The 25652-nt window shown below is 37.7% G+C and overlaps 2 protein-coding genes across 3 annotated transcripts in view; one reads left to right on the top strand and one right to left on the bottom strand.

Annotated features, from left to right (window-relative positions):
* Nucleotides 1-12525, bottom strand: part of LOC115449179 (neural/ectodermal development factor IMP-L2) — a 325382-nt gene extending 312857 nt beyond the window's left edge. The window contains exon 1 of the mRNA XM_030176910.1: nucleotides 12307-12525. The gene's annotated coding sequence lies outside the window, so the exon portion shown is untranslated. The remainder of the gene's footprint in view (nucleotides 1-12306) is intronic.
* LOC115452193 (heterogeneous nuclear ribonucleoprotein L-like) overlaps nucleotides 1-25652 on the top strand; it is a 464908-nt gene that overhangs the window by 98450 nt on the left and 340806 nt on the right. The gene's annotated exons all lie outside the window — the stretch shown is intronic.

Below are 25652 nucleotides of genomic sequence, written 5' to 3'. Positions count from 1 at the left end.
GTATAATATACTGTTGCATTGCTAGACACGGGCTATATTACTGAGAGGGTTAAGGCCTCAGTCCACCAAGCTGGTCTAGTGCGGATTGGTAGAATGCACACACACTCAAAATTCTTATAGCAAATTTCTTACGTATGCAGGTTTCGTCACGATGTTTTACTTCACCGAAAGCAAGCGATAATTCAGAAAGAATACATACATATTTTTTTTAGAATAGTCAGAGATGTGTGCCTTTTGGATTTGAACCTGCAGACATTCATCTCAGCAGTCCGTTCCACACCCAACTAAGGTTCCGCCGCTTAATTTCGCCGTTATGTAGTAAGTATACAAATATTTAAAAATGACGATAACTTTTTCCAATATCAGAATTTAATACGACAAAGCCTATATTCCGTTCCTTGTTCAATTACTCTGTCTTTATGTGAATATTTCATGGCAAACCGTTCAATAGTTAAATATGTGCGATAACAAACAAGCAGAAAACAGACAAACAGACATTTGCTGGTAGTAAGCTATATTTTATATTCCGGATAGCGACCACCGTACACAAGGTGTTAAAACCTGCCTAAGTGGCCCATGTAAGTGTGCCGTTCCGGGATGAGCCTGTGTATATCCGGCTCTCACGGGCCGGTATAATTGATCGACTGTCAAAGGGTAATCATCTCTCGTCAGACAATATTCTATAACACTCCGCTCCTTCACGTGCAGTGTTGTCAAAATGCCGTGAAAGAAAAAAAAACTGAAAAGAATCATTGATTGTAAAAATTATAAAAATCATTATTTTTTTATTACTCTTTAGTTTTTTTTCTTATAATATTTTTCTTTCTATGTACAGACTCTAAGTTATTCTGTCTGATTATATTAGGTAACCGGTTTTAGCCTAGTTAAGAATGAAACGGACTGCAACACGAAGATTCACAGGTTCAAATCCCAAACACGTCTACGAAGTCACGTAAGTATTTTTCACTATTATTAATTTCTTTACGGTGAAGAAAACATCCTCAATGTCAATCTTCAATCCGCTACAAAAGTAAACCAATCAAAATGTATTGTATAAAAATGTATGTGTATATTGTTATTGTTACAATGTAGTTGACAATCGAAAAATAAAAAAACAAACCTCTTTTGTAATAATGTCCAAAAAAACTTGGTCCTGATTGTTCCGTTTCCAGATCAAAGCAGCGATTGCGATCGTTCGTTAAAAATTGTAAGGTTTAATCGTTTTACAGGTAGCAAGCAATGTATTTGAGAACTGTGTTTACCTTTGTTTAACAAATAAATGATTATGATTATGATGATTAAAAACGCAATAACGACTCGGTTTAGCCACATACCTGCGCAGACATATAAACTAAACTCCGCAAACACATTTCCATTCACATATAATTTTCACCACTTTTTTGACAACTGATATCACACTATTTTAACAGCACTTTTCACCTTTACTAGTACATTCAGTTTAACAATATTTTAAGCTATAACATAATGTAATAATGTGAAAACCGTTGGTGGACCAAAGAAAATAAATAAATTTACTAATAAATAATAATGTTTTGTCTCGAACAACATTAAACCTCAACACATCACTTTTGAGTTACATTGACTGTCGTAATGATTCCGACAACTTTCTTGATAGTCGACTAAATGATTTGAAGTATAGAGTGGTCATTTCCCACGCTCCCGAACACGACATTGTGAAGACTTCCGGTACGCGCCGGACGTGGAGTGAGCTAGCGGACCGCCGAAACTGACTCACGGGTCTGTATTCCGTGTCTAATTAGATTCCACAAGGAATTTAATTTTAACAGCACAGGCTTAGCGGTAATACGGTAATATATAATTTCACGCCGCTATTGGGTAGGCAGAGGCTATGGTTTGCCATTTTCCCCAATTCTGAAATACTTCTCTCGCCTCCTGCTCTTTTGTTCATGGTATTTTTGACATGTCGTTTACTTAGAATGGCGGGTCATTGGTAATATTGTATTAACATATGCAATTGTTACAGATACACTTTGAAACAGATATAAATATTTTAAAGTTGTTTATAACATAATATAGGTAGACAAGCATATGAGTCTATGGTACGCCATCACGTAGATTTACGCCTACAAAACAAGAGACATGAAATTGACTACGAAAAGCAACAGATCATAAAAGCCATATGTTTAATGTAATAAAGATAAAAATCAAGTCAGCTTGGCTGATTATAACATAAATTACATAAATTCCACGTGAAATCTAAACAACAATGGAGAATTCAAGCCGTGTTCCTTACCAATTCCTTGCATCAATTCCCGAGGAATCTACGCAGTGTGACAGAGAATTACTTCGGGGGTACTGCGCAAAATCTTTTATAAACACATTAAGTTGAATTCTCTCTCACGACAATTGATCATCAATGGGATTTCTGCGCAGTACATTTTACGCGGAAGTAAACATATTAAGGAATAAAACGGAGTTATACCAGTCAAATTTGCTAATGGTAGGTCTCTCATATTTGGGAGTCTGCCTGGGTAGGTACCACCGCAATGTCTATTTCTGCCGCCAAGCAGCGGTATGTAGACCCTGTTGTGTTCCGGTTTGAAGGACATTGTAGCCAGTATAATTACTGGGCACAATAAGACTTAACACCTCATGTCTCAGGATGACGAGCGCAGTGGAATACCAAACAATACTTTGTAATTCAAAGTGTTGGTGTTTCTACTGTCTATGGGCAGTCGTATCGAATACCATCAGGCGAATGGTAAGCTCGTCTCGTCATACAAAGAAATAAAATATATATATACGGATACGCCTATAGATTATTGTATTCTATAGGTTGGATGAGAAAGGACTGTAAAGGATATTTTAACCCATATGAATAAAACGACACTTTCTTAGGAAACTGCTCAACATTTATGAAGATATTAATATTAAGAATTAAGATACAAGTAATAGATAATAAATAGATAAAGCGGCGATAGCCTAGTTGGGTGTGGAACGGACTGCCAAGACCAATGTCCGCAGGTTCAAATCCGAAGGGCACACACCTCTGACTTTTCTAAAATCATGTGTGTATTCTTTGTGAATTTATCGTTCGCTTTAACGGTGAAGGAAAACATCGTGAGGAAACCTGCACATCTGAAAAGTTCTCTATAGGAATTTCGAAGGTGTGTGAAGTCTACCAATCCGCACTAGGCCAGCGTGGTGGACTAAGGCCTAATCCCTCTCAGTAGTAGAGGAGGCCCGTGCTCAGCAGTGGGCAAGTATATAATACAGGGCTGATATTATTATTATTTTAATAGATAATTGGTAATTTTTGTTGGTGGTACATTTTTTATATCCGCTCGGATAGCGACCACCGTACACCGTTAAAACCATAGTGGCCCACGTAAGTGTGTCGCATTCCGGGATTAGCCTATATAAATTACAAACAGGCCGACATAATTGTGTCAACTGGCGAGGGTACTCATCCCAATCGTCACTATGTGGACCCCACCAGATACCATCAGCTGGGGTCACTTTACCTGTACAAAAATGTCTTAGCACAATCTCCATGATTCCTCACTGATCACACACCACATTACCCAATACGAAGTCGTCTCAGGCTAAGAGGTTATTACATTCTGTCGCTTTCTACGTCTACATTGTATAATGTTTGAACACGCCAAACTGTTAAGGTGAAGTATTCGTTAGTTATTGCTGGTAGGTCTCTCATACACACTCCGTTGAATACCTGTTCCGTCTGGCCAATGATAAAGAGAAATACAAGAAACTGACGGCTAACCTTCAACTATGAAGAGGCACTTAAAGAAGAAGAAGAAGGTCTCTCATATATGAGAGTCCGCTGGGGTAGGTATCACCATAATTTTCTCCTGACGTTCCGAGGACTCTAGCCTTCATGGTCACAGGGCGCACTGAGGTGTTCATCCGCAAATTCAAAGTTATTATATCTACCTACATTTTACAATTTAACAACTTTTTAAATTTTAACTGTTGGTGGTCTGATCTACGCAGAATGAGCTGTGTTTTGAAATCTATCAGCCAGTCTTTTGGGTCTGTAAAATAGTTTTATTTTCGATGAATAAAGGCAATCATATCTAAGCGACATATACCGAAAATGTATTCTAGGTTTTGTAGTTCTAGGACAATTTTAATATCATTAGACTATATCTTTATAAAATAAGTTTAATTGTTATGAATTATAAATATCGAAACTTTAAATCACTCTACTCAAAAATGTACTAATTGTCGCTTAGATATATCGCCTTTCAAGCATTATTTTAAATATAAACAACTTGCTCTTAACGGTACAATCATGCGATCTCTAAGTAAGCATTTTTGAAGATCGCGTGATGTGTCGCACCATTCTATTTCGAAACTGTGCTTCGTATTCGCATTCCGCTGACAAAACTGTTCCTAGAATGTGAGATTACGCCTCGCCAGTCGACACAATTATGCCGGCCTGTTTGAAACCGAAAATACACTTACAATTCAATTATTGCACTCCACAATGGTTAAAATAGGTGGTACAAATTAAGGAAGTAACAACTCGTGGACCCTGCAGGGCAACATAGGAGCCCGGGATGGACGGCAGTGTGCTGCTGGCCTCACACTGCCGTAGACGCCGAGGGCGTCCTTCGGTGCGCGGGGGCTTCTGAGCCCCCCCCGCATAGGAGACGGGCCGCAAGGCGGCACCGCGCAGGGACGGCTGCGGTCGCAGACTAGACACTTCAACGTCAGAAGAAGCCCGCAGCCGTCCCTAATGCGCCGAAGAGGGCCACCGCGGAGTTTTAGCTGGTAGGCCGTGCATAGGTTAAGTTGTATATAGGGTTAGGGACTCGGCCCGGCGGTCGCCCGAAGGTCACCATCAAATCCGGGCGGCTCAACGCCGGGCCGTAAGGCACGGTTACCCCAGCATAACCGCTCAGTCGCCCCCCACGAAGGCTGGTAGTAATAAGGCACTTTCTCCGCGAAACCAAAAAAAAAAGGGCAACATAGGAGAGGGAGAAACTTTTCCATTAATGAAAAATATTGTTCAAACAAGTTATTCACTTGTTTCTTTTTTTATTGCTGTGAATGACGAGACGAGCTTGCCGTTCGCCTGATAGTAAACGATACGACCGCCGGTAAACAGTAGAAACACCATACATGATCTAGAAATACAAAATATTGTTTGGTATTCTACTGCGCTCGCCATCCTGAGACATGAGATGTTAAGTCTCATTATGTCCAATAGTTACACTGGCTATAATGTCCTTCAAACCGGAATACAACAGTGACTACGCATTGCTGCTTGACAGAAATAGACATTGCGGTGGTGCCTACTCAGGCGGACCCTCACATATGAGAGGCCTACCATCAGTTTTTAAACCACTAATCTAAAAAAATATACAGGTTGATTCCGGAACACACTGTATTTACATGGGCCATTATAGCGGGTGTTACTCCTTGCGCACAGTGGTCGCTATTCGGGATATAAATATACTACTACAGAGGGTAATGTCTTGTCGGTCGACATTGGACCCTACTTCGCTTACCATTAGGTGGAGTATCACTTTACCGTGCCCCTATAAAAAAATCAATCGTCCCAAGTGTCTGGGTTTAATCAAATAAATCCTTTATTTGCGAAAAAGTTGGTATGGAATCTTATTTATTCAATTTCTTATAACCACCCCTTATATTTTAATAAACGTAATAAGTATTCATTGAGGAAATGTGGGTGTGATAATTTGCCTACACCTGAAAAAAAAGATTAAATTGCTAGCGTTACGTTACTTTAATACGAACGTCTAATATAAAAACTATTTATGTTTCTTAACATTACTTTCAATAAAAAATAAAAAAAAAATAAGCAAATACCGTCAGAAAAGAAAGGCGTGAGTGACATAACGACATTTGAAAGACAATCAATTCTAAGCGACAAATATACCAAAAATGAATTATATAAATATTTTGAATCGCCATTTCTTTTTGAATAATTTGATACAGGTTTTGTAGGCCTAGGACAATTTTAATAACAATAGACTATATCTTTATAAAAAACAAAGTTGAATTGTTATGAATTTTCATATTAAAAAATTTACTGATTGTCGCTTAGATATTATTGCCTTTCAAGTTCGATTATATAGGAATAATATATAATAAATAATTCAGTGCAATAACACAGCGTTTCGTCCTCTAAATAACATATTGCCACAATTTTCCACGCGTATGACTCATAACACAACTATTTGTGTAAAATTTTACATAATGCTTAATAATATTTCACCTTGTATATAAACGATTATATAGTTCGGGTTATAGCATCGACTTTTGTAGTTAAATGAATTAAGACGTGATAATGACATTTAAAACTTATGTCACAAGATTCAAATTTGATTCGACAGTTAGTATTAAACAGCCAATTTAAATACTATTCATTTTATTACAATTTATTTGTGAACATAGATTTGTGTAGCTTTTGTATTTGGTCGGCTTATACATTTGTGTAACGAATACTTAGAAGTTTTGAAGCAGGTAAAAAAAATGTTTATTTTATTTATTCGAGTAACTAAAGACCGGCATGCACATTATTGGAATCAGTGTATTTATATGCTTCTTTGAATTAGTACGAATTAAAAAAAAATACGGTTAAGTTAATTACCCATACAGCCATCAAATTATTATTGATTTATACGCCATTCAAATATAAATGATATATGCCTTGAAGTTAGTTACCACCCTCTTCCTATAAACTTCCGATAAAGTCCTTGAAACGGTTCCAAAAAAGAGAAACAGTAGGTGGATTAATTTTACATAACATTAAACAATATATTTTTATTTTCTGTAAAATCGATACATATAATACATATAAGTTTGAAAAGTTTCCATAAATAGATTGAAAACAAAATTCTGCGTAAAATTTACCCAGCTGCGTATACGAATCAATTAAAATTTAAATTTAGAACAGTTATTTGCCGAATACAATGAATTTCGCATTCAGAATGAATTACAAATTATTAAAACATTCAAAGAAATTTGATACAATTCAAATTTGGAACGCGAAATTAACAGTTATAAAATGCCAATTCAAATATTCGCATTCCATTTTGGGACATGCGTAACACGCGAATATTTGCTGCATATTGCATAATCGAATATAAATTGTGCGATACAATTGTTTCAACCTTGAACCGAATGTTGGTCGGGCGACGACCGGTGTCTTGCAGCGGCCTTGCACTATGTACCTGCGTTATACCAGCGCGGAAAATCTATTGTAGTTGGTATGTTTATCTATAAACCTGTATCTATGTTGTTATTTTGTTATAGTACGAAATTTAAATGCTTGAATACCTATTCTAATTTCAAAATTGTACGTATTTTGTGTAAAAAGCTGTTTAAAGTATACTAAGAGACAAATACAGTTAGGTAACGCATCTAAACATCAAGAACCTATATTGAAGTTAAAAACACGCGCCGATAGTGACGTTACGCAATTCTAATATTTATTTTAATGCCAATGCGTGTACTACTGGACATAATAAGACTTAACATCTCATGTCTTAGGATGGCGAGCGCAGTGGAATACCTACAATAGTTTGTAATTCAGAATTGGATGGTGTTTCTACTATGTATGGGCGGTCGTATCGCTTACCATCAGGCGAACGGCAAGCTTGTATCGTCATTACAAATTATTGTTTGGTATTCCACTGCGCTCACCATCCCGAGACACGAGATGTGTCTTATTATGTCCAGTAGTTACACTGGCTACAATGTCCTTCAAACTGGAACACAACAATGACTACACACTGCTGCTTGACGGCAGAAATAGACATTGTGGTGCTACCTACCCAGACAAACTCTCATATTTAGAGACCTAACACCAACTGTAATGAAGTTCTTGCGTATTGAATTGCTGCAAAAACTTGCTAATCCAAACTACGCTTTATAATAACCAAGAACTCAACACATGGTATAAACGTGCGTCATTATCACCAAGCGGAAATCGAACTCGCTACCCGGCCTGTATCACTTCCGTGGGATTGTAAAAACGGAATAAAAAAATACTTTTCATTATGTCTGCTATTTCTTCATTTCCGATACGAACTATTTTATTACATTTCTTGATGCACGCCTTTATCTGTGAGAGGATAGGCAGAGGTGACTTGGCAATCACTTTTCAATACAGTTACCAGATTTTTTTAAAAGGGACATATGCTTAAATGGGAAAATATACGGGATTTCGGTTTTTTCCCGGGACAAATAAACAAAATTATTTTATGACATTTTTTATATTTTTAGATTGAGTCAATATCAACATATTATTGTTTTAACATATTTGTACCAATCAATACAACAATTATTATAATCGTGTTTGTTATTCAATTTATTAAAAACCGAGTCGTATTGTATGCGAAAATGCGAACGTTGCGTGCGCGAGTACCTGTCAATCGTAGATTTACGGGAGAGAGTCTGTCCCGCTAAGACATTTTAAAATGTGCCTAAAATACGTATGGCAACACTACTTTTCACCTATTTTCCGTCCCATAGTGATAGGGTTATCATCATGGGCAAATCCGTGCTGATATTGTGTGGATAAAATCATTCACTTTCACCTTAGCGCAATAGTTGTACAGTGCACTTAATTTATACATGGTGGTAAGTCTCTCATATGTGAGAGTCCGTCTGGGTAGATACCACCGCTATGTCTATGTCTGCCGCCAAGCATGTGTGTAGTCACTGTTTCGTTCCGGTTTGAAGGATATTGTAGCCAGTGTAACTACTGGACATAACAATACTTAACATCTCATTCTCAGGATGGCGAGCGCAGTGGAATAACAAACAATACTTTGTAATACAAAGTGTTAAATGATGTTTTTGTTTATGGGCGGTCGTATCGCTTACCATCAGGCCAATCGCAAGCTCGTCTTGTAATGCAAAACAGTAAAAAAATCTACGTCGCCGAGGCAAATCGTCTATGTTATTTCTTATTTTATAATGCGTGTTATATCATTCATCATCTTGAAAAGATGCCCTGTTCCGATTCCTTAGTATTCCCAAAGTAAAAAAAAAATATTCCCGACGAATTGACAATCTCCTTCTTTTTTGAAGTTGGTTAATAAATGGAGGCAATCGCATCTTATCTATTCGAATGAGGAAGTATTCGCTATAGCTGCGGCATCCACTTCAAATGCAACATTCAAAATTGTACCTTCTCTATATTACATAGAATTTGTTTTCGTTGTGTCTTCATCAATATAATCTTAATCAGTACGCACGATTAGTTTTGTTAATTCAAAATATCCGTTATCCGCTTTGCATAAAGTACGTTTTGCTTTTTCACCATCAATTTCATCTAATCTCGGAATGGCAATTTTAGACACTCGTAATCATTATTATAAAGAATGTATACATAAATATATGTACATACCAAAATTTTCACGTAACTTCTTCTATTAAGGGGACCCCTTACAAATGTTAGGACTCCCTTAAATCAGATTATAGGGGGCGAAAATATTAATATGGAAATTCTGCATTGGTAAAAACATATGCTTATGCCTTCCTTCCTTAAAGTAGGTCTTTCCAAAGTGTTTTTATCCACACTATCTATTTATTTATTTGCACTTCATACACAATAAAATTTTTACACAGGCGGACTTAATGCCATAGGCATTCTCTGCCAGACAACCTTAGGATGGAGCAGAGATGAACAAGGTAGGTGCATTAAATCTGTTACGGTAAGCAAATACAACAGTAGATATAACTATCCTGCTCTCTAAAATAGAAATACCCACGATCCCCTCTTCAATGAAAGAAAGACGAAGCCAGGGGCATATCTAGCATTCTGACAAATATTATGAAAGCATCCAAGCATAACCAAGAGGTTAGTGCAGTAAAAAATCTTATACCTAACAAATAATTTATTGTAGAGGCCACGTCATGAAATGACGTCAATACTTTGGGAATTACTTGAATTAAAATATCATCATACCTAACAGTCACAAGATCTGTGATCAAGTCATCTTTACAAAAAATACAATCCAATCCTATTAAAATGTACAAAAAAAAACTATTTTACGGATTTTATCGCGGTTTTAATTTTTCCTTTTTTTTCCCCCTCGTGGTCAAGGGGGACTGAGGTGTTGTTCATCCGCAAAGTCAAAGTTACAATATCTACCTACATTTTACAATTATACATTTTTTTTTTAAATTTCTTTGTTCTAAAAAATCTGTAATACACAGATATAACTTGAGATACCATTAAACCCCTTTTAAACAGACGTATTATTACTAAAAATAATCGTAACATACGCAAGAATCATCCAAAAATAATTTTTAATGTTTGTGAAGTCTGCCAACCTGCGTGGACTCAGGCCTAGACCCTATCAGTAGCAGAGGAAACCTGTGCAATAGAAGACAGTATATAATACAAGGCTAGATATAGTTTTCCTTTTTTAGAAACTATCAGCGCCAGTACATCTTCTGTAAGCCTGGATCGCTAGCACTCAACATAACCTGAGATAAAGTTCGTCAATTCTCAAGGATCAGTAATACGTCTGCAACGAAACAGAATAGAAACAGATGAAAATATTACTTGTCGACTATCATAAGTAGTGCTTTGCCATAAGAGCTGTTTAATTGCCTACGTAATTATAACGATTTTCAATTGTTTTAAGTGGTTAGTCTAAGGGAGATCTAGGAATAGTCATTCTAGTATCCTATAATGCTACGATCAGGTGGACATTCCGTCTCTCAAGCCTCAACACAAGCATACTAATTCCTTTTGCCTTTGTTAATAGATCTATTATGTTTAATAATAATAGATTTAAGTATACAATAAGGCAATCAACTGTGTTTCATTATTTATTTACTTTTCATGTTTCAGACAAGCGCAGTGGAGTGCCATACAGTATTTCATAATTTGACGTTATAGTGTTGCTACTGTTTAAGCCATCGCATCGTTCACCATCAGGCTAAATACTCGTCTTGTCATTCAATAAAAAAAGAAAATACGTCATTAATCCAACGACTCGACTTTATCAGGTCCCACTGTTGCATGAGCCTCATTTACTACTGAGAGGGATTAGGCCTTAGTCCACCACGCTGGCCTAGTGCAGACATACTTCACACACCCTCGAAATTCTTATGCAGAATTCTCAGGTATGTTCCTCATGTTTTCCTTCACCGTTAAAGCGAATAATTGGTAGAAGATACGGTATACGTCTTCGAAGTTGTTGATAAGGTATAGTAAAAACAATGTTGTATTTCTTTCTTTTCAGTGTATTATTTCTTTCTATTTATAGCGGCGATAACCTAGTTGGGTGTGGAACGGACTGCCGAGACGAATGTCCACAGGTTCAAATCCCAAGGGCACACACCTCTGACTTTTCTAACAAGTCATGTGTGTATTCTTTGTGAATTTATCGTTCGTTTCAACAGGAAGACATCGTGAGGAAACCTGAACATCTGAGAAGTTCTCTACAAGATTTTTCGAGGGTGTGTGAAGTCTAGCAATCCGCACTAGGCCAGCGTGGCGGACTAAGGCCTAATCCCTCTCAGTAGTAAAGGTGGCTCGTGCCCAACAGTGGGACAGTATATAATACAGGGCTAATATTATTATTATTATTTATTTCTTTCTTACTGTATTCTGGCTCCATATTATTGTATTTATTTTTTGGCCGCTGTCTGTTCAAGCTTGTCATTTGTATAATTAAGGTGGCATCTAACGAGTGTAATTTGAGGTATTGTTTTTATGACTGTTATGATGTTCTTTGTTGGTTCAATAAATAAATAAATGTTGAAATATTCATGGGTATTGAAATAAACATAATGATTTTAAAATTGCCTCGGTGGCGTTGTATTGTGGTACGGTTCAGTGCTGAGATCTAGGGTTCGATCGCGTGTTGGTCAGTGATATTGGGTTTTTATTACTCGAAATGGCGATAGGCTCGCCCCCTATCACATCATGGGACGGAATACACACGACGAAAAGTGCGCCAGTTACGCCTCTGTCTACCCTTTCGAGGATAAAAGGCGTGAATATGTGATTTGTCTAAAGTTATCAACTTAAAAGTGAACTGAATCATTCCAATTAAAAATAATGTTTTAAGAATAAAGAAACTGATCAACAGTTTTAATTCGGAACGGTAAAGAAACTATAAGTAAATCATCACTAGTTAAGCGATTATAGTCGCTACTTACACGACGTAAGCACCACATTCGCTTAATTATAAAAACCATTCACTTCAAAGAAACCTAGACGGTATGACATAAATAAAAATTTACGATACCTCAAGCATTCAATTAAAAATAAAAAAAATCCAATTTAAAATAAAATAGACTTACCTAATAATCTCTGATCCTCAATTATTTAATCGCAAAATGAAGAAAATGTTGTATACAAATCACATATAGCATTTTAAAATTCGAACGAAAACTGAGCAAAAACTCCCGAAAACACGTGGGTGGTTAGTGTTGCGACTTGAGACCGCACACGCGAGATATCGATAGACGCGTAACGCGGACGGAGTTCCGCACTAGAATGCCACGGAACGCTTACGAAGGTATTTTATCAGTTGGCATGACATTAGTGTTGCATTATTATCGATTTTTTTATTTATTCACGGAGGTGATTTCACTTTTTTTATAATTTTTATGGTTAGATATAAAATTACATGATAATTTTTTTATTTGATACTACTAGGTCAAAAATATTAATTTTAAATCACTGTAATTACTAATAAGATTTTATAAAAATATTTTTGACAGCATTCAGAGGTGGTAATATTTTTTTTTATAGTAACTACCAAAAACCAAAATGTCAGTTACATAAATTTACAAATGACAAATCTGAAGGATATTTACAATAAAAACAATACTTAAATACATACAGCTCAACAAGGACATTGTCTTTTGCACATTGGTAAACTAGCCGCATTAAAAAAACCCTTTTTTCCACATTTGAACAAAATAAAAACACATTGCAGTTTTTATAAGATAGATGCATAGCAAAGGTTATCCACAATCTCGAAACTTGCTATCCCGTGAGCGTCGCCCGAATTCTCCCGTCCACCTTACTGGATATAATAGCTCGTCCCGGATGCGTTTTCGGGAAACTCTACCAGGTTATTCAATCCGTCTACAGCTATCCAGTTATATCAATTAATCTTAAAATAGAAACCTTGAAACGCCTTTCTCGCTCTAAAAGTAGGTGTAACATTGCAGCGATTTATAGCGCCAATACCATTTTAATATTTGACAAAATATTCTATATTTCCTCTGGCAGTAAATTACCAGGATATATGCCTGTATGTTTATCTACAACATGGTCTACCAGCGTGCCAATTTCCATCCAGATCCAGCTGTTTCTGCTTGTACTTCTAGCAATCCAAACATTTTCAAAGTTTAATAATATTAGTTAGACGTTAGATATCCAGAATCAGAAGACGTAGGGAGAAGTAGATACTGGTGTAGTCCGATGGTAGTCTCATATGTGAGAGTCCGCCTGGGTAGGTACCACCGCAATATCTATTTTCTGTCACTGTTGTGTTCCGGTTTAAAGGACATTGTAGCCAGTGTAACTACTGGACATAATGAGACATCTCCCGACTCAGGATGGCGAGCGCAGTGGAATACCAAAGAATACTTTGTAATTCAAGGTGTTGGGTGGTGTTTCTACTGTTTATCGGCGGTCGTATCGCTTACCATCAGGCGAACGGTAAGTTCGTCTCGTCATTAAAAAAATGTCTATTTCCATCTCAAAAAAGCAGTGTGCACGCACTGTTCTGTTTTGCTTTGAAAGACATTGTATCCAGCGTAGTTACTGGACATTATGAGACTTAACATCTCATGTTACAGGGTGACGAACATATTGGAATGCTACGCCGTACTTTGCTATTCAGTCCTGAATGTTTTCTACCGCTCATGGCGGTCATGTCGCTTACCACCAGACGAGCGGCATGCTCGTCTTGTCATTAAATCGCAATAAAAACACCTTTCCTAGCTGATACCGACTCGTCAGCTTCATAAAAGGACCTCTTGTTAATGCCCCTATTATTTCAAATTGTTCAGTATTTACTGTCATCTCTTCTAGTTTTGGGCCAATTAAATTACCTCTCCTTTCACATACATAGTCTAAAATATAATCCACCTTTCTCATCGTCATGTTTAGCAGAGCCTCTCCCAAGGCCATCAGTTCGTTCACCCATGCATCTCTATTTACTAATGCATGTATTTGCATTGATGTAATAAACTGCGTTCTATTTTGCCGTATATGAATACATTGTAATTATAATCACGGAGGAATGAGTTGCATCATATTGCGTCTCAAGTTGTAATAATCACGCTATCTCATCGCAATATCAACTCCCTATATTTCAATTTCAAAATTCGGTAAGGGATAAAGGTGTTAGTGTTCTCAGACACTCGCGCAATTTCACCGGTGTCAAAAAATGCTATCGCCCATCCTTTTCTTGGAGGGGGGGGAGGCTTTAGGGCGATGCTTGGTCATAATGATTTCACTGGTCTTCTGACTCAATGTCAACACTCATATAACATCATCAGAGCGAGCATTGGACCGAGTCCCTAACCCTATAAGATATACGGCCAGAAGAAAGTGTTTCTAGAATTTTTAGGTTCAATATTAAGGAAATCCATGTGTACTTGTCAGAAATCAAAACCTCCCATTTTCCTTCGATTAATATACTTTTTCATAAGATCTGGGCAAGAAGACTCCACTGCACCTGGTGGTAAGTGGAGTGACGTCCAGATAAAGAACCAATTAACAGAGACGATAACCCGTCGCAAGTCCACACAATTGTTCGAAACTGGAACATGATGTTCAGGACGCCCTACTTTGGATTAGCCTATTCAGGGCATATATAATATTAATAAACGTCAAAGGTGAAATCCGCGACACATCACTCTATACAGCTTATTTATATTTCAACAGACGCAGCAAAACATAGGAATTTATGAATAGAATTAACAACTATTCAACTAAGGAGTATTTTGCTGACTTAGAAAGATCGCATTCCGACGTCATACGATGTTTCACTCAAGAATTTCATTTATTACGACATACATTAAAATTAAAATATTTCGGATTTTATCGGGGTTTTAACATTTTAGTTTTTTCCCGACTTTTCAAAGACTTTGCAGCTTTCATGGTCACGGGGGGGGGACTGAGGTGTTTTTTATCCGCAAAGTCAGAGTTACAATATCTACCTACATTTTTCAATTTTACAACTTTTTAAATTTTAGCTGTTGGTGGTCCGATCTATGCAGAATGAGCTCACAGTGTTTTGAAGTCTGGCAGTCGCTCTTTTGGGTTCCGATATAATTAAATGTAGAACTGGATCCCAGGCTTTTTCAAGCTTCCAACCATATACCCGAATGAAATTCAGATGTTTTTTAATTGCAATAGTCTCGCGAATTATCCTAGGCAGGAATTGGTGTTCTTTGACAAGGATTTGTGGCTTGTCTAGTCCCAAATAATGATCGGAACCTCCTTCAAGTTTCCAGTGACTGCAAACTTCGTAGAGTGTCGGTATTTCACGTCAGCTATATGTTCTATTACGCAGGTCCCTATCGTTACGGGTGTGACGTCAAACGATGCCCCGCCAAAGCCAAGCCGCCATATTGACGTTCCCCTGCCGCCGAGTCCTGCAGCCATGGTGTGGGGAGAGCATCAATAAAGGCCAGAGCCATGTTATTTTTCGGTCATACTGCCGTATTGAACAGTGATAACCAAAACTCTGCCTGAGTTTTATTCTTCCGTTACACTATATTTCTTTTTGTTTGACTTTTATAAGAGACATACAGTTTGATAATGCCTTTTCATAATTATGAGACTTGCAAGTTTGAACCGTAGGCAATTGTGCACTCCACACCGAATGCAAGCTCATGCACGGAGGGACATTTGCCGCGGTCCTAGGCACACAGTTCAGTGTGTATACCTCATAGTTGCCAATTCACAAGGCCTATAAGGGCTCGCGAACAGTTCTTGGCCTTCTCCCTCCCCCCCATCCTAAGAGGGTTCCTTCTTCTTCCTCAGATATTCCCGCCTAACTTTCCTCCAGAGTTCTGTAGTCACTTAGCTAGGGGATTCCTGTATCTTCGCAGGTATCTCCCGGTGTAGACTGTGGGGTCTGATAAATAAAAACTACCAGATAGGCTGTAACTGCGTAGTGCGTACCCACATGAAGAGGCGTGGTAATAACACGAATAAATTGTTCAATATAAATTAGCTTGAATATAACAATTCTACAGTACTGTGTTAATTATTATAGTTTGTATGCTGAAACGAATATTACCAAAAAAGTAATATTTCAGTGTGTATGTAAATAATTAGGAATGTTGGGTGTGTCCCGTCGGTTAACAATGGAAATGATATCAGAAGAAACAGAATATCTTAAAAAAGATTTTGCTCGTGTAGTCGCTTGCGTGATAGTTTTCCCGGGATATAAAGCCTATAACACTTAAAAGTAATGTATCTTCCTATCCGAGAAGTAATATTTTTTTTATTGAACCTTTTAAAACCTCGGTTTAAAGGTGTGTTGATGATAATAACATTAAGTTTTGTATACGATACTATCTTTTGCCTGTGGTTTCGCCCGCGTAAAATGGTTTTTCCGGGAAAAGTCTATAGCACTTAGGAGTGATGTAACCTATTAGTGAAAATTTGTAAGCCGATTTAGTTCCTGAGAATAGCGCGTTCAAACAAACTCTTGAGCTTTATATAAGTATTACTTTACTACTTACGGAGTTATTACCTTCATCTACAGACGAGAGCAGACGAAATTGGTATTTCTTTAATACGTACACGGAAAGCGACCCCACTGCCAGAGGCAGCCTTTGGAGGAGGCGAACCAGGCAATCGCCCGGAGCCTCGAGCTTACAGAGGCCTTGCTCGCTGCCTCGCAGGACCTTTTTTTACCGTTCTTACCGACGAAACTGTTAAAACAGGGGAATGTTTTTTTTACTCTACCCGGGACCTCGCGTCTGTTTCTCTTTGCTTTCACCTGGGGCCTTGCGTCGTTTAGGGCTGCCACTGCCCACTGCACCTGATGGTGTAGTGGTATATAGATAGAATGTCGACTGCCGAGAGATGCTTATCCCGCGAGGTCGAGAGAATTATGCCCTCCATGTCGTATTCAGTAGTGAACATTAGCCGATAGCTAAAGATCGGCCTCTCCTAAAGATTTCCAGATCAATCTGTTAGTTAGTAAACTCAGTAATTGATGAACGGATTTGGATGAAATTTAGCACACGGATAGCCCATGTCCTGTATTAACATAATATAGGCTTGAACCTTCGAATGTGAGATGACATTCTTAATAAAGGCCAGGTCAAAAGTACGCGGAACCGGCGGGAATACATGACAAAGATTGTTGAAGGTAGAGGAAGCGGGAAAAGTATGCCAGAATCGTGCAGACTGGCAATCCATAGTCTCTGCCTACCCTTGCCTAGGGTAGAGGCGGGATACTAAGTATATAAAATAAAATACTATATTTATCACGTAGGTGAACAAAGTTGCACTTGATACGTTAAAACAATTTATAATAATAATTAACTTTTGCTCGTGGCTACGCCTGCATGAAGGAGTTTTCCGGGATAAAAGTCCCAACAAACAAAGTATCCGATTTAATTATATTTATGGCTCACTATTTTGGTCATAGTGGCTTCCACATAAAAGATATATGCTGTCGCGGACTTTTATTTACAACTATTTAAGACAAACAATCCTACGGTACATTTGTCTGACTCCAACGGTTTAGGCAACGTACACCAAGATAGCAATTTTTTTCCGACTTACTTGATATGTATCGTTATATTATGACTTAATTACACAAAATCATTATAAATTGTAGTCTATGTGTTATTCTGATGTATAACCAATATTACTGTAAAGTTTCATCCAAATTCGTTCAATAGTTTTTTCGTGAAAGAGGAACAAACATACATACATCCTCACAAACTTTCACATTTATAATATTAGATTGTTATTATTTCTAAATAATAATTAAGAAACTCCAAGCGAGACAGTCACCGGCGCCAGGCTTTATAGTAATTTGCCGATCTCACCAGGATATCCATCTTAATAGCTCTGACCCCAATTATAATTAGTTTGGTCATTTCATTGTTGTTAGTAGAATCTTAGTAATATAAATGTGAAAATGTATTATGTTTATTTCAAGTAAATTTCTGAACCTATTTGGATGTTGAAATAAAATATTTACGCATTTTATCTCGGTTATTTATATTCTTATATGCTTCTGATGTTTCAAAGACTGCTGCCTTCGTGGTCTCATGGGGGCTGAGGTGTTGGTCTTCCGCAAGTAAAAGTTACAATAGTTATATTTATAATAGCTATAATAATTGTGGGATACATCGTGAGAGTCGTAATCTAGTAAATTTAGTCGTAATTTGTAATGTTGTTCTTCTTTATTACTGGCTTAACCCATTATTATAAATGGGTAACACCAGAGACCAATAAACTAGAGGTAAGTAATAATAATTAGCGGCGTGTCTGGTGCTTGCCGCTGGTGGTGAAATGCTAGTGTTGCCACATTGCAACTCGTGTTGCCAGGTTTGAGCGTTTAGACGTCACATAATCTATTTTTTAGCTGTTTACGGTGCTTTTCTACGCAGATTGAGCTCACAGTGTCTTGAAGTCTGCAGCCGGTCTTTAAGGTTCCGATTTAACTAAGTACTACAGGCTAGTGCAAGCTTCCAACCATCTTCTGTATTTGGATGTTTAGAACATAGATAGACCATGTCCTAGACACAGGATATCTTTTACACCTCGGTGATGTAGTTGTACTACATGCGCGGTCGGCAGCGTTCCAAGGTCCTGGGTTCGAATCTCGGGTAAGGAAAAGTGATATTTGGGCTTTTCTGCTCAGTATCAGCACGGTGTCTGGAATTTGTGCCCGATGTGGCGATAGACTCGCCCCCTATCACATCATGGGACGGAACACACTTAGCGAAAAGTGAATACCCTGGTTGCGTTTCTGCATACCCCTTCAGGCATAAATGTGAGATGTGGGTATGTAAATTTTACGCCGAAAAAAAACACAAATTTTATACCAGTTAAATAATTTTGAGCGGGTGAAGCCACCATACCTAGTGGCACCACAGTCACGCTTTACCTTTTTAAGGATAAACACAGGTGTTTTCCTTTTTGCTGTTAGGTCCCACGTAATATGGTGGGAAAATGCCTAAAAATCGTTAAATTTCTTTCAGAGCTCACGATGGGTCAAAATCGTCTTTAAATAAAAGTTACTAATATCTAAGTTGTCTCGGTGGCATAGTTGTATTGCGTAACCACCACTCTCTGAGACGGGCAAAGTAATATTCGATACCTATTTTATTTTCTAACACACATTTAGATGAGCCGAAGACGCGATCTTTTTTTGTGTTGCTTTGGCTTTCCCATTCCTAAAGTAGTATGCACGCTAGTCACGAGTATATTAAAAATAAATACCTAAGTATATTCTTAGAATATATATAAAAAAAAACAATATCGACCACATTATGGTCCAATAACCCTATAATTCAAATGACTTTGGGATTTTATTTTACAATTACGGTATCTCTGACGTCATGACCTTACAAGGGTTATCAGAGGCAAAAAATAGAGTTTTGCGAATCCATTTACAAACTTCATATTTTTGTATTCATTTTATTATATTGTAGTTTGAAAGTCTTATTGGTATATTGCAAGCATATTAAACTTGATCAAGAATTAAAAAAATATTTTTATATAGTCTAATTATCTTATCTATCTATATATATAAAAATGAATCCCTATTTCCCTTGGTCACGCCATCACGCGTGAACGGCTGGACCGACTTCACTATTTTTTGTTGTTGTATTTGTTATTATCAATAGAAGGTTCTTATGAAAGAAAAAAATCAAAAAAATTGCGCGGAAAATTAGAAAATTTAGAAAAACTTAACGAAAACATTAATTTTATATAACTGTCAATTGTTTGAAATAACTGTCAGCGATTGACAGAATGCGCGCTGCAAATTCATAGTTAAGACGGGACAACGTATGTCGGGTCAACTAGTTACTTGATAAAAATGGCAACACATACCTCCACGACAGTGTACTCGCTACTAACTGACGAAAATTAACCCATTTACCAGCGGAATGTTTGCCGGCAAACATGACAGCTACATGACATTAAGTGTGTCACGGGAATATAACCTTATTATATACTACATAATAAGGTTATTTTTCCGTGACACGCGTAATGTCATCTAACTGTCATGTTTGCCGGCAAACATTCCGATGCTAAATGGGTTAAATAGGATTAAGAAATTATTAAAAAAGTCGTGGAGTCGCTTAAATCGCTTTCGGACTAACCTACACACCCAATGCACGTTTCCCCCTGCACAGGGGAACATTATGCCACGACTCTAGGCACGTAGTGTAATGTGTATACCTCTTGGTTGCCAAATACACATTGAGGCCTGTAAGGGTTCGCGAACATCTCCCCTCCCTCTGCCTTCTAGCCATCCTAACAAACTCCCCCTCCTTCCTCTTCTCTTCCTTCCCTCTATCCCCTCCCTTCTTCTTCCCAGGCCCCGTGACCGAATAGCTGCGGTTTGCCAGCGTACCGTCCGCTGGCACTCTCAGTGGTAGCGGTAGGGCCCACCAATCTTCATTGGGGCTGCCGTGATTGCTAAGCCGGAGGATTGCTTGTACACCGTTAGCAGGGTACCCCGGTGATAACCGCGGCAGTTCCCAAAAAAATAACTATTTGTTTTTTCTACTACTTGTTGTTTCAACTATTTGTTGAAAATTTGGAGTTAGAACATCAATCATCATCTAACCAAAATTTTAAAACATGCAGCGCTTTAAAAATAGTATAAGGAATATAGCAAAACGTCACTGTAATAACCTATTTATTCACGTGAACAACAAATAATTCTACTTACTTGACTAATAATTTTTAATCACATCCAGGTTTACACTTGGCTTAAACTGATTAATAACTATTTTTATTTAGATATATTACAGGTTTAATGTTGTTCATAGTTCCAAATATTACATATTAACTTTTAACTCTGCAGTTAATGGTGAAGGTTCCTTACAGCAGGATTCCTATCGGCTTCACTTTTGTAATTAATGTAAGCAAACTATTAAAATAAATGATATTATACACACTAATTATAATTAATATTTATAGCATAGTGAGCTAAAATTCAATTATAATTAGTATTTTTATCTATAATTTGTGTCGGCTTCACTTTCGGAAAGTTTCACCCTTCCCCACCGCTCTGCAGTTGAAAAATTAATTTAAATCTCAAATATACTCACAAACCTCAGCGTACGAAGTAAATATTTTTAGATTCAAACATATATGACTGTATTGTAAACGCCAATGTGACCCAGCAGAGTTGAATATACTACAATTTATATGCAATTTGACAAAATTATACCAAATCGCAGCATAATGTGCCTTTTTGTCATGAAATCTAAAATAGCTGGTACTTAGGTAAATAATGGTCTTGAATTATGTTGGTGGTAGGATATATTATATATCCACCCGGATAGCGATCAGTAAGTATAACGGCCAAGGTAAGTGTGTCCGTTCCGGGATCTGCCAGTGTATATCCGGTTCCAACAGGCCGGCATAATTTTGTCGACTGTCAAAGGATAATCATCTCTCGTCAGTCGACATCCTGTTGGACCCCACTCCACTTACCATCAGGTGCAGTGGGGTCACTTTATCGTGTCCGTATAATTTTGTTTTCTATTAAGAACGGCCTAAAAAGGCAGTTTGGTAATGCCAAGTATGTATAGTGTTCAAATAGTCTGTAAGTTGATTATATAACAAACTGTACTGCCTCGGCGTAGTTATTGCGTGCGCAATATGGCTCCCACTCTGAGGATTCGGATTCACATCTCGGGTCGGGCAATGTAGTTTCCTGCTCAGTATCAACTAGGACTTTAGCATTTAGTAGTAGTATCGTTCCAATTTTAGTTTACGGAATACCGAAGCAAGTATTTGTGTTTGATGTGGCGATATGCCCGCATCCTATTACATCACGGGATAGATATCCACACGGCGAAAAGTAGATGCATTAGATGCGATACTTACTTATCAAAGAGGTAAAAGACGTATGTTTATATCCGTGTGCGTGCGTGCGTGAGTGTGTTTGTGTGTATGTGTATATGTGTATGAACATAGATCATAATGTCTTAAAAACTACCTAATTTTATTGTTACAACATCCTTTATTTGATATTATCACAATGACAAATGAATGACATAAAAAATTATAATTACCTTTTTTCACAACCGAATTATTAGTCGTAATCTGCTTTTTTCGAGGGGAAATCCCACTACGATGTCTGACTCATATCTCTAGACTATCAACTGACTAGCCGTCTGACGGACTTTGCTGTAAGATAAGTATTTATATCCGACCGGATAACGACCATCGAGCAGAGGGTGTAAAAATCGCCATAGTAGTCCGATGGTGCTCGTCTCGTCATCCAATTGCAATAAAAACTGACTCCAGCATAAAATCCACCTATCTACTAGGTACATTTAAATGAACTCTTAAAGGCAAAGGGTCAACGACTGCACCTTCTCAACCCACATTGAATCCTACGATGCTATGCTAATACCATATAAAGTAACCCCATCCTACTCAAATTGAATCATTTGTATTGCAATTTTATCAGTAGGTAATAAAATATCGACTCGATTATTTTATTTGCAATATATAATAATAGTATAATATAGTTGCAGCACAATTAAGATGCAGCGTTATCATAATCACGTAGAGGTCACTACTGTATCAATGAATAAGAGATCGCCACTTTAAAGGAACAGACGAATGGGTTTCTCTATGGGAGCGGCTGCGGCCGGTCAGGTGCCAATGATGGTAGGTCTCTTATATGTGAGAGTCCGCCTGAGTAGATACCACCGCAATGCCCATTACCGCCGCCAAGCAGCAGCGCGTAGTCATTGTTATGTTCCGGTTTGAAGGACATTGTAGTCAGTGTATCTACTGGACATAATAAGACTTAACATCTTATAACGCTGTCTGAGGATAGCGAACGCAGTGGAATAGCAAAGAATACTTTGTAATTCTAGGTGTTGGATAGTGTACTGTTTATGGGCGTATCGCTTACCATCAGGCGACCGGTAAGCTCGTCTCGTCATTCAAAACAATAAATAAAGGCGCATAGTCTGCTTGACTGGTGATCTTCCCCTTCCATAGAAGAACATTCATCCATTCCTCTATAGTGGGACCTCCTATTCGTCGTTGCAGGTAAGATGCTTTGATAATTCACAGGCAGGGTGGTAACATAAAAAGGCAAGACCTCACCAAGGCCCCTCGAAGAGCGAAGTCTCTGGTAAAATGCATGGCTCCGATAAATTGTCCATTCGATCCCTCCTCAAGGCTGTTGTTCTTAATAGTGCAACTCACATAAATAGCAACCCTAAAACTTCAAAATAATTGAAACCGATATCCCGAGACATCGTTAACTGTCATAATATCTTGTAATTATAGGCTTTAACATCATTAAAACCAGATAGCAGTGCTTGCTTACAACATTTTGACTTCGTTAAATCTATCAAATAATTTATCATTGTTATTTTAGCTTTTATCCTAACTTTAAATAAAGAGTAATATTGATAAAATGAGAAAAAACAGCCAATGGATACGTTTTTATCTTTTAATTAAAATTATCTCTTGTGGAAACAATTGGCATTTACTAAGACCAATAGAAACTATAATGCACATTATCAATTATATTATTTAAACAAATTTTGGAATGAATTCCTTGCATTGGTGTTCCCTGTTATGACCCGACCTATAAATCAAGCTTTAAAAGAGTGCTCTCTTCCAGTAGGCAGCGGCTTTACTGCGCCTCGACGTTGCTACAGTCCATAGGCGACGGCTTCTTAACAGCAGACCGCTTGTTCGTGAGCCTACTACGGTAACATAAAAAGTATTTTTTATAGCATTGGGCTGTCAAAATATTTGTGGCAATATCCATCAATCGACAAGCATATAAATCATTACTAAATTTCAAAGTATCGATAATCGACATAGATATCCGCACATCACTACGCCAGCGTGGGTGTGTCAAACAGATAATATAACCGGTGCGCATGGCACTAAGTAAAATTACGACCTTCAGCGATTACGCGGTTCGAATTCAGGCCGATAAATTATGTTAATTAGATATGGAGTTTTAATTCGACATGTTCGTTATATACGCTCACGGCTTCACCTCTGGGGGTTAAGCAGTATTACGTATAGTTTGACCATGAAAATAATGAACCTCACCATGTTGTAGTATATGTAACTAATTTAAAACAAACAAGCAAGAGTGGCAACCAAAGCAATGGTTCTGATAGATGAAACAGATTTGTTCCAATATCGGAACACTTCGACTGACGCGATCTTCTATCACCTGTTTGAGCTACAAGCTGTCAAAATAATTAACAGTTGAGGTATACTGAACTTGATTCATGTAGTTTAATTGAAGTTTAATTGAGGCCATCGATAATCAATATACAAATAATATTGATACCTAATTATTATACTACAAAGTTACTTTATTATGTTTAGGCTAATGGAATACGTAGAGGTACATTTTTAACAGTTTTTTTTTTTTATTTTTAGTATTCGTACTCATAGAATTTATCGTTCGCTTTAACAGTAAAGGAAAACATCGTGAGGAAACCTGCACATCTGAGAAGTTCTCTATAGGAATTTCGAAGGTGTATGAAGTCTACCAATCCGCACTAGGCCAGCGTGGTGGACTAAGGCCTGTTTTGGCGCATACGGGACGACTTCGGCGCATCTTGCTGCATTAAGATAGCTGCTCGGAACCGTCCCTGCGCGATACCACATTGCGGCAACTCCCTAAGCCCAATCAGTCGCTTCTTACGAAAAACACATACCGTGGCGGAATTCTTTAGATGCCCTCAAGCCGTAATCAGAAGCAAAGGGTGAAATTTTTCAAAAGGTAACCCGAAAAAAAAAATCTAACATATCGCGTCCAATTTAACAGAAAACAAAAACTAAGACAAACGTAAAGAAGCCTAAAAGGGAAGCCGGTAGGAATCGGGTTGTATGGACGCTTCGCCACTGGGCACACGCATCACAACAATGCCACCGACGTAGTTGTAGAATATTATAAGGAAAACGGGACAGTACCTATTTATGTTCATGGAATGTAATGATGAAATAAATTGTATTATTGCCTATAAAAATCCGAGTATTGATTTCCGAGTAACCATTAATAGGTAATCGATTGGTTTCTTGGATTTTGTGGCGACAAGTCAAGGAAAGTCCACGGCAAAAAAAGCCGGCGTAATTTTATCGACTGACGAGAGTTAAACATCTCTTGTCAGTAAAGACTGTCAGGATCTCACTCCATTTGCAACCAAGTTACTGAACGTAGGCTCCCCAAAGCCCCAACCATCTTGATCTTGAACAGCCTGCATCCGCTACAGCCACCTTTTTCAAGTCCTCGAACCATCATACAGCAAGGCGCCTGCGCTATGTCTACCTACTCACAATCAGATGCAATAGAATTAATTTTTCCTTATAAAAAATTGTCGTTTATAAATAATAAAATATAATAAATATTTTATTATCAATAAACGTCAATTTTTGCAGTCCACTGCTGAACATAGGCCTCTCAGAG

This window comes from Manduca sexta, chromosome 2 (assembly GCF_014839805.1).
Source record: "Manduca sexta isolate Smith_Timp_Sample1 chromosome 2, JHU_Msex_v1.0, whole genome shotgun sequence".
NCBI lineage: Eukaryota > Metazoa > Arthropoda > Insecta > Lepidoptera > Sphingidae > Manduca > Manduca sexta.
Note: the sequence above shows the minus strand (reverse complement) of the source record. Positions and strands in the feature narration are given on the sequence as shown.